A 10,994-nucleotide genomic window follows, 5' to 3' on the forward strand; every position below is an offset into this window, starting at 1 on the left:
TTGTTTTATTTGTTTTATTTTTAAGCTCAATTCTAAGCAACACAAGCGGGCTTATCAGGTATCTCAGTTGACAACCAGTGTACGTCCAATTAATGGTCACATGGTACATTGCTGTTTTGACGTAACGTGTTAATCACTAAAATTTAAAAGAAAGAACAATGTACAGCATAGTGGCTTTCAAAATGGTTGTCAACTGAAATACGTGATAGACCCCCATAGTGTTATAGATTGGGTTGTGTAACAGCGGTACCGTTGATAATATTCTAAATAGATATATTCAACATTATTACTGGTGTGAATTTTTTATCTTTAAGCCTGTTGTAATAATTGGTTGTTCATCACAATTTGCCGCAATAGATTCTAAGTGACTCGATATATTGGAATTTTAATTGGTTGTCCGGCAAACTCAACAGGCTTGTTGTCTATTATGTTTACAAAGGAATGTCAATCAATTACAATAGAGAGAGTAAATAAAAAAAAGTTCGTTTGTGAAGTATCCATATCCCAAATGTAATAATTAAGTTACACAGATTTTTAAAACTACTTAGGTATAGTAAAGTAAAATAATATATGAGAGTTATAAGAAACAGATTAAAGTTAAGAATTTCCGTACACCACTTACTTATACATATCTAAAACGTTAACATTTGGTCGTTATTACTATATTAACTTCTTTTTTAAATCTATCGTTAACATTCAGTAGTTATTACAATATTAGCTTTTTTTTAAATTTATGTATCGTTCTACATACTATTGTGTACTTTATTATTTATTATTGCTACACCTGAATTACCTACTGCTACTAAATATACCAATCCTACTCATACTTACAAGAAAACAATGACACAAACATTATATTTGTATATCCTTATACCCATATTGTTCCAGTCATTATTTAAGCTAGATTAACCTTTTGAATCTACGGCCGAGTAACTTAAAACAAATGACTACTTGAATGCCTACAGCGAATCAAATTAGATGTAATTGGACAATTTTTGATAGCACTATGAAAGTTGACTAGACTGACACCTATAAATCAAGTCGTCTCACTTTCCACCTTAACCTTTCAGTTTTAAACACATTAATCCTCATTAGATTTTCCTTTTTGGTAATGTATTTGGCCAGTTATTTTAAAAAGGTATTGAGATATTGTGTTTGTTTATTCAAACTTATTGTTTAAAAAAAAATGACAGTAAACAGTTTTAGTTTTTTTTAACAAATACAGAAATGGAATGTTACTTTTTAGTTTATTTCAAAAGTTTCTCAAAAATAAATTATTATTCTCACCAACTCGCTCTTTGAAATCAGAAAGTAGGCGTAACCAAAAAAACAATTTCAAGAACGTATCTAACCACAGTGATATTGGTTTAACACACCTGTACAAAAAAGTGGAAAGAGTATATGTAATGTTGCAGTTAACTACAATTAGAAACGGGAGTCAATGGCCGTCACATCAGCCGGATACATCTAGATGAGACATAAAAGGTGCATTAACAAGATATAAACAATTGCAGTAAAGCCTACTCCACTAGTGAAAGTGTACGGTGAGGTGCGGCAGCGGGGCGCGGGCCGACGCCTGCCTCGCCTTTGTGGCTCATTCATACAACCAACTGCTCTCGTAATCTCACAGATTTCAAACACAAAAGACAATTTACAAGCCACAATATAATAAGCCTTCATTAGTACAGTTATTTTACAAGCGACGTCTCATGAAAAAAACACGTAAGCGTTACATAAAATTTCACACATACTTCATACATTTTTTACAGCAATCAAAATAAAAGATAGTTGCAGATTGTCAAACAAAAAATGATTATAACTTATAAGCAACCTACTTTTAAACTTTTCAATATTAACGAGGCCGTCTGGCAACCGCAATGGTATTTACGCAAAAGAAAAACAAGTTCAAAATTATTTTTCTATTATTCTTAGTTTTGTAGTGGAGGCCACGTTTCTTTGTGTATTTTCTAGGTGACTAGTAACCTCAGTGTAACGTGCTAAGGCTTTCACATAATGATATTAGCATGCCTCTGTGAAAACATACCTACTCAATATCCTGAACCAATGGAATGTTACGCTTGAATAAAGAAAGAACTTACTATTAAGTTATTTTTTATTTAGAGCCTAAGTAGTCTCAAGCCTTAAGTTAAATAGCATAGAATGACTGTGATGTTCCCATTGTTAATTATTTTTTATTAAAATTCACAAAATACTAACCGTATAATATTAGCAATAGTTCGAGCGAAAGTAATAGTATTGATAGGATAATCACCCGACTGCGGCGAAGCCTAAATATCTTGGTTTTACACTGTCTGTTACAATAATGACACTTGATTTCATCATCATAATAATAACACAATAACACATTACAACAATACACAATTATTAATCTACACGTACAACAAAAACAGGAACCTGAAAGCCTAATAAAACCAGTTTACTTCCCCAGGTTCATTGTGTACACGGTCGAGTCGCTCCACAGATAGGGCTACAGCTCACGAAATGTGCCACTTTCACTCTCGGCATGAATCATGCGGTTACGACTACAGGATGCCTTATACCTCTTACATGCGTCGTTCGCGACATATTGTGCAACCGACCGCATTTTGAAGCTCATAATAACAATGAGTCAACGCCCTTGCCAAAAATAAATGACGTATTTGGACATATCCAAATTTAGGACAACGATTTAGAGAATTATTTTTAAAGGATTTTAACTTTCGATTTCCTAATAAAACATTTTGTGAAATGCGATTATGAGTAAGTTTTGACGTAATAAATATTTTTAGATGGATGAATAAAACCACCACTTATTAGAACTATATATTTAAATTAATTATTTCTTAAAGTTTTGCAAATAGATGTGATAGAAAACCAAGAAATCGATTTTGACAATTGAAATTTTGGTTTTAGATAAACACCGGCACGCGTTTATGTCTTTGTTACGAAATTTCACAATTTTTGAAAGATATCTAATTATTAAGCTTTTAAGCTAATAGTGGCTTCACCTGCTTATTAAATTACTACATATTGGATAACACGTATTTAGGGCTATAAACTTTCTTTACTAAATCAAGTGTTCCTGTTAATTTGCCTGTGGCGGTACAATCAAATTACTTTAAGTATAGCTTACTCTGAAATATAACTTTCCCAGCGTCAAATACTTATGCTAGTATATTACGTTATACGACTGTGGAAGTCTGTCTATAACTAAGATTTAGTTATGCTTAGAGTTAGTTAGCGGTTAAACTAGTGTCGAAATTGTTCAAGCCGCATTATGACATTTGAGATGACTTTATAACCTTAATCTGAATTGTTAACTACTAGGACTGACTTATTGCGCCCTTCGAAACACGGAAACGCTCAGTTCAAATATAACAGTGCGGTCACCCATCTATGAAATGTCCGCACCAAGCGTTGTTTAACCCACTGATCGTTTAGCGACCGGTGACCACAACAGGTCAAAAGTGCATCAATATCTCAGAAATAAATAAATGTATGTTGATCTGTTTATTACGCGATTTCCAAGCTTTCTACGGATAAACAGTATACTTTCATACATTCGTAATAAGAAAAGTAAGTGTATGTAACAACACAATACTCAGCTACTTATAAATTAGGCATATTAATTCTAACAATGGGTGCCATCTTGGTTCTATGCTTGTTCCCATCGCGTGCACTTATTAGACTTACTTACAATGAAATACTTGCACAGGGCTGGCACGGAGCTTTTATTATACTTTTCTTTGTAAATAACTTATTATAAGGGCGAACGGAGATGGCTGAATAACCTGGACGCGTTCCTGGATAAGTGGCAAAACGCAACCATCGACCTTCTGGAAATCCAGGGAGAGGCCTTTGTTTAACAATGGGACACAGAAACAGGCTATATAAAAAAGTTCTTTGTATTGATATATATATTCACCACGTGTAAATTCTCATTTGGTAATTTTGTCAGTTATAATGTTCTCAATTAAAGTCGAGTTACGTCAAGTTTAGGTTATTTGTAAACCTTTTTCTTCAATATATTTACTAACAAAGAAACAGTAGGAGTAATTTTAAGTACATATATTGATCGCTTTATATACTTTTTAATACATTTGCTACTGGAATGTCACCAAAATATAAATTTATAAAAGGTGCATAAATAAAACTTACAACCGCTTTAATTCCTTTTCCGTGTGACAAAATTATTGTAATTAATTTATTAAACACTTTCCAAAATGTTGCTCCAATATGTAAACTCACACAGATTAAGAGCCTTTTTTTTTTGGAAATTAGTTATCTAATACTAAAAGTTTTGAAATCGTCGTAATTTGGTGTCCGGCAAATACGTGAATAGAAAGCATTTCCTCTGTTCTTTCTTAGGTGTGGTAGACTGTGTAACTCCCTGGCTATAAGATCACGTCTCGTATTAAACCTTATTGTATACTGAGTTAATACCAACCTAACCAAACCATAATTAGGTTTTATTGTTTTCCCTCACACTATGATTATTATAAAATTGTGCATTGTAAAATTAAATTAGAAATCTTTTTTGCACTTTAAAACATTAGTATAAAATTAACTTAAGAGAAAAAAAAGTAAAAGGATTTATCAGTAAAAGTTTGCTGCATTTTTCTTTTATTTTTTATGACCTTATGGAGATTCGTCGTCCAAAAAAAAAACTTTTTTTCTTTTGAAAGATTTCTAAACACTTTAAATACCGCCTTACAATTTATAGGCTTTAAATATACATATCAAACACTACAATACCGCAGACAGACACGCGCATACATTTAGACCATCTTATTGTTTTATTTTTATTATTCTTTAATGGTTAAAACAATAAATAAATATGGCCAAACAATCAACCCTACACATCTAGTTTTACATTCACGTTGTCAACTAATCTGCACACAATGACAAGAGATCATTTTGTGGCTCCATAAGTACACACATTCTTCGACTGGCGAAAGTGCCATTACATTTTGTATGTGAAAATGCTGTTTCATGAGACCATAGGATTATAGGAGTATGTTCGGTGTATTTTAAAGTACAGTTCAATTGTTATGTGCAGTAATTGTTTGGGGTATTATGGCTCAGTGACTTGAACTTACAAGTACAATATGCATAGAAAAATAATGACGCGTGTGTTTTTAGGTTTGAATTATTCATAATATCTATACTAATCTATACTAATATTATAAAGCTAAAGAGTTTGTTTGTTTGTTTGTTTGTTTGAACGCGCTAATCTCAGAAACTACTGGTCCGATTTAAAAATTTCTTTCAGTATTAGATAGCCCATTTATCGAGGAAGGTTATAGGCTATATATCATCACGCTTCGACCAATACGTGACGGAAGAGAAGTTGCGCGGGTCAGCTAGTAATATTATAAAGAATGACTTGTTATGTTCAAAATTATTTCCTACTAGCTGACCCGCGCAACTTCGCTTGCGTCACGTAAGAGAGAATGCGTCATAATTTTCCCCGTTTTTGTAACATTTTTCGTTACTACTCCGCTCCTAACGGTCGTAGCGTGATGATATATAGCCTATAACCTTCCTCGATGAACGGGCTATCTAACTGTGAAATAATTTTTCAAATCGGACCAGTAGTTCCTGAGATTAGCGCGTTCAAACAAACAAATAAACAAACAAACAATCAAACAATAAAACAAACTCTTCAGCTTTATAATATTAGTATAGATGACCGAAAAGTTTATTTTTTGTTAATTTTTATAGGCGACGTTTATCTTTAAAAATTGAATAGCATATCAAATACACATACCTAATATATATTTTAACACATTTATGCATATTTAAGATAAAACAGACTCATACAACGTACGTCGGCGGATACGAAATACGGCTATATAATTCAAAGTACCTAAGTATTATTTATTAAGTATAGTTACCAAATATTAATGTTCAATATAAGTTTTAAGTTCTCATAAACAAGACATGCTCTGCCTCATAACAATATCCGGAATGAGGAAAATTGTGCGGAATGTTCGTTACACGGCTAGAATGTTATTATAATTTAGTTACCTCACCTTACTTTAATGCTTTCTCTAACCAATTAAGATAGAATATGAGATACTTAAAATATTGTAGGCAGCTTAGGAATTTTACTTTTATTTTCACTGCCATTTTTAGTTTTTGTAGTTTATTTTTGTATAAAAATCTAAATATACCTTTATTACCTAGTTTGTACGTTCTCTTTGTAGTATACATAGTCCGATTGAGAGATAGTAGAGAGTCTTTGCACGATTTATCTAAGTTATAATCACTTATTCTGTGTATTTCCAATACAAAGATGCTGCATCAAACAAACTATGGTCTTTCAGGTCGCTGATGCTCCTCATTTTAAATTTTATTGAAAATAAATGTGGTGCATCTTGCATATAAGGCCCTCCAAAATCTTGTTGGTTTATAGATTCTTATTATATAGTCTTATTGTTTCGCAACTGCGCATATTTGCAAAAGAAATTTATAAGTAAACAATTTTATATTAATCATGACAAATCAACTTAAGCTCTCGATTTCGCTTGTACAGTTTTCGAAATCCACTGAAACATTTACTTAAACTTTTATGCTAAAAAAGTTAAATGTCGTGAAGAGAAAATAAAATGTCATACATGCCGCCACATGTCACCATAATCCGTATACAAAGATATATAAATAAGACCACACGGATTGCCATTTAATATGTTTAAATAATTAAAAAATACTTAGTGTAGGAGTTGATTCATATCTGGTAACCTAGATAGGTAGTAGATACAGAATTGTTACGCACTTGCAGTAATGAAGCATACAGTTGCCAAACACATGTAACCTTGAGTTACAGTTTGCGTTATGAACAATTGGGAGTTTCCAACATCCGCGAGACTCACTTTCGTCCAAGTCCCACTGCGTTATGTTATGAAATAGCTAGGCCCGCCCCCATTCTTCGCGCGTCCGCATCATCGACCATTGAATAATCGGAGCCGCCTGGCCCATTCTAATGAACGCTTGACGTATGCACTTACACAACGTAATATATTTTTTAACAAAGGTCAATGGCGTATAATGTTACGTTACGATAACTTATAATCTGTAAGCGTTAATGCTTGATTTATTATGCATCGGTATTCAGATTTGTCGTTTACACTGAATTCGTTTACTTTCATTTTTTAATAGAATGTTTTCGTTGAGCGTCGGTGTTATGTAACAACATAAAGTTGGCTTTAGAGCTGTTCTCACAGTTAACATTTACTTTTTAGGGACGTAATTAAATACGTACACATTTTCACCGTGACGTAGGAGCTTCATATACATTATTATTTTCCGCGCCGTAATTTCATTGCATATATGTATTTCCACCAAGTAATTAGAAATTTAGTTTAACCACTTACACAAATAAGAAAAAATCTTACATAACTTTCTAAAATTCTTGCTTATTCAAACATAAGTCGGTATGACTGAGCATTAAAATTCTTTTGTATCTACTGCATCCTCTCTCTAAAGCATGCAAGCCTTTAAACGATATGCTTCTTATTGCAATTGGAAACCACCTGAAGTAATATTTACCAAATTAAACCGACTTTCACTTTTATAACAGACTCAATATGTAAATATGTCAATGGCTCATATATTGACAGTAATACAGATAATGCTATGTAGGTAAGACTTATGTAAATCGGAACACTTGGCTGGTGGCATAGAACAGTGACTAATACAACCCGAATTCAGATTGTGTTCCGTTTACAAGAAAGTTGTGACACAGCATTGTTATGCAAAGCGGATCTGTGAGCACAATGTAATGTAGCTGGCAAGCATGCGTGCGCACGTATTTACACGCTAAGGATTCAATCCACTCAACACAATCATAATCCCAAAATGTACTCAATCGGCGCCATGTGGATCTCACCAAACAAGTCAATCAACTGTTACGCAACTTGATCCTCATAATATTTTAATTAAATCAATAGAAACATTTCGTTTTATTCATTTCATCCAAATTGTGACATTACTAAAACTTCTTCAATGAATATTGAATGTGCTAGAGTCTGCATTTTTGTATTACTTAACATATTAAATCTAACTTTCTTCAACCCATCAATTGTGCTTAGCTAAGAGAATTTCCAATCATTGTCATGCCGGTTACGTATCTATTAGATCTTTCTAATTAAACAGAAAGAAAAAAAAAGCGATTATCGCGTTGGTGGGTAATAAGAGAGTTAATACAAATATGTGTAATGATAGAGTCAGAGTCGGTAATGAAGGGGGCCGCGGTGGTAGTTAACAATTACTCGAGATCATTCACCTGCAGCCGAGCACATGTTGAGATGAAAACAGAAAGTAATACTGGCCAAATTCGTGCACCGTACTAAGACAATGGGCAATTTATTCGATTTCACTCTTTCCGTAAATTTCATATTTGTGTGTTGGCGCGCGCTGTGCTCAGGCCCGGTGCGTTTGTGAGAGCGTGCTTAAATTATGACGTTTGACTCTAGGTGCCCATTATAAATGAACATTCTGAGTAGAACAACAATTAACCGACCAATACCGGCCACTAAGCCACTTCAAACAATTACAGTCATTTCGGTGTAGTCAATTACAGATAGACGAAAAGATTTTGTACTCAATTGACCTTGTACCTCTTGATCTTGAACTTTCATTAAATAAAGTATTCCCATTACATCAAATGCGACTCGATTTTCTTCGTACTTGTAAAAAATTTGCTGCTTTATGTATATTTATGTAGGTTTCAGCAAATAGACATGCATACAATAATAATAACTAATACAACTAGATATACTAAGACTTAGAAAGTGCTTTACAAGTTATACAGCTTAGCATAATCCTTGGATAAATCTAATAGTATTGACAGATAGCATTAGTTTTATCGTTAGGTAACTAAACGAAAGGTTTATTGTTTAGTTTAGAAATTGCACGGAGAAAATAAAATGCAATCGAATTTTAGTGGTGAACGTAGTATCTTAGAGAATGTTAACTCTTGGCATCTATATTAACCTTTATCATTGGTCGATTACTGCGATTCGCGAACTACGTTATGGTTTTACATTGCCTTTTAAGTGTGCCAGTTAAAAAAAAATACAAAGTAAGCGCCTTCGAATTTTACTGGTAATTAAAATTAATAGTGTAATAAAAATAATAAGATTTGCCACAATGTAGAGTGTTTTTCGTTTGTATTTGTTTCTTCTTCAATATTAAATAGGCTGGCAATTCAATTTGGCAATTAATATTGCTTTTGAAGCACATGTATATTGTAACAGCTCCAATCAACTCACGAGCACAGTAACTGACTTCCCTTTTATAAATAAAAACGGCCGGTTTTTCATTGTTAGATATTTTTGTTCGATTACATTGTGTTTTGGCAGATCTTTCTGCGAGACCTAGTGTACTAATATAATATAATAATAAAGACATAAGACGATGAAAAAAATCTGAGAAATCTGTAAAGACTAATTTTATTTAACTGTGTGGTCTTATATGAACCTTGAATGGAAACTTAAATTTGTATGCTAGTCTTCTAGGAATCGTAAAAATAAGCTCACACGTTAATATAACGTTAAACGCATACAATAATAATGGAAACGCACTACTCAAGGAAAATGTAGCATGTAGAATTTAACCAGATTAAAAAGCGTTAGTGCTCGAGATTGCGACAAAACGATGACGCGACTTGTCTCACAGTCGTTGGTTAGATGATTTAAGAGCCACATCCTATTGCACTTTTACTTTGTTATTATGCAACTTTTTTCATTGCGAGTTGATCACTAGACAGCTAGAAACTATTAGTGCATTTTGTTTAGTAAACAAAGTATTTTGGATAAATTTTCGTGCAATATTTATCCGAAATATGCATAAACAAAATATCCGAATGGCATTTTATTCAGTTATCTTTTTAGTACCAAAAAGAGTTTTAATAAAATATGATGATGGGTGTCACATTTCGACGCAAAGGCGTTCCTTTCCAAATAGGTCTAAATGTGGCGTGCAGTAATCGAAGGCAATCTCTACCCAACTACATATATCGGATGCTGCTAGACTTATAGAACTGGTCGTACTATCTGAATTTTAATTTGTTCTAGTTTTACCGTAAAATTGGTAAATAATAATAGTTGTTAGGGATAGTTCTTAACACGTCTCTATGAACCAAGAACCCGTACACTAGCTCGTAAAGAGTAATTTCATAAAAGCTGAAGCTTTGTCAGTGCAACCTACACAGGTAAAAATGATGGGTTGCAAAGGCTGTGACTGACCGCGGAAATCGTGGTTCTAGGAATAATTATGTATTTGAATATGGGTTACAATTTAACGATAAGTCTACAATTCTATATGGTCGAAGTCTACTACGATAATGATTCAGAAAGTTTATATAACATTCAATAAGAAGAAATGGTTATGCTTAGTTGTTTCTTTGTAAGTAATTGTTACAAAACACATACAACTCATAGACCAAAAGTTGATATAATTGCGTTTTGCAATAATAATATATAATGTCTTAAAAACTTTTGTATGACATGACATAATAGAATATAATATAAGTTTTACCCGCTTTCTTATGCCGCAGAATTGAAACTTCACGGTCGATACTTTTTTGCTAAGTAATTTTAATTTCTACAGCACTTGTTTTTTATTATTTTTTCATATTTAATATCGAGATTGTTTTTGAAGATTTTTTATGAATGCACCTTTATTGTTTCTTAGTTGTTTATTAGGGCCACTTAAAACGGAATCTGATATGTTAGAGTATGTTACAAATTTAAGGATATTTACATGAAACCTTTTACGGCATCAGGAAAAAACCCCATATATCGAACATTTTTTTCTGGGCAAGAATACATAGACCTGATACTTCGTTGTCTGTAATCACTTAGATTGTTTCACCCACACAGTCTTTCATTTACATCACAGGAATATAACATTCGTAATTTACAGTAGCTGTAGTGTAATACGACCTCGACCCCGTGTTACATGGGACATGCAACAATACTAACATAAGT

This window comes from Anticarsia gemmatalis, chromosome 1 (assembly GCF_050436995.1).
Source record: "Anticarsia gemmatalis isolate Benzon Research Colony breed Stoneville strain chromosome 1, ilAntGemm2 primary, whole genome shotgun sequence".
Classification (NCBI taxonomy): Eukaryota; Metazoa; Arthropoda; class Insecta; order Lepidoptera; family Erebidae; genus Anticarsia; species Anticarsia gemmatalis.